Genomic DNA, 764 nt, shown 5'->3' with positions numbered 1-764 from the left:
ACCCCCCCCACCCCCCCCAGCCTGGCTCCAGCGCCGAGGGGCTCCAGCCCTGCAGCAGCTCTGGGGCTCCTCTGGATTCTTTCCAGCAGCTCCAGGTCCTCCCTGTGCTGGAATCCCGGGGCTGGAGCAGCTCTGCAGGTGGGGCCTCACCTGAGCGGGGCACAGGGACAGAATTCCCCCTCTCCAGCCTGTCCCCTGGATGCCTCCCTTCCCTCCAATTCCGTGGGAATCACTAATGGGAGAAGGGATCCAAGGGAAGACGCCCATTTGGAAAGGCAGGCTCAGCACCAGCCACTCCCAACTCAGGGATGCAAAAGGAACCCAAAATACCAATTACTGAGGGGAGAGGAGCAGCTTGGAGCCGGATTAAAACCAGCACACAGAGTGTGTGTGTAGCGAATTCCCAGACAAACTCCCAAAATTCCCGATCCCTGCCTGGATCACACGGATGTTTTTAGGCACGAGCCTGTACAGGAAATATTCCCGCAGAAACTCTCTGGACTGTTCACAAAATTAGAAATATCTGCTCAGTTTTACACCAGCAGAGACTCAGCTCGTGTTTGCACCTCTCGTTGCTGTGTAAATATAGAAGCTGCTCTCCTCCAAATTCTTTCCTGCTTAATTTAAGTTCTCTTGGATTGAGTAGGGAGCTAGGTTCATTCCCTGGAATAGGGAATGTAGTTCATGGAATGAGTTCAAGGGGGCTTTCCAGGTGGAGAGGGAGAAAAAAAAAGTATCAAAAAATAGATATTATATTTATATAT

Source organism: Corvus brachyrhynchos, unplaced genomic scaffold (genome assembly GCF_000691975.1).
Source record: "Corvus brachyrhynchos isolate BGI_N302 unplaced genomic scaffold, ASM69197v1 scaffold280, whole genome shotgun sequence".
NCBI classification, from domain to species: Eukaryota; Metazoa; Chordata; class Aves; order Passeriformes; family Corvidae; genus Corvus; species Corvus brachyrhynchos.
The sequence above is the reverse complement of the archived record's forward strand: the minus strand, read 5'-3'. Positions refer to the sequence as shown.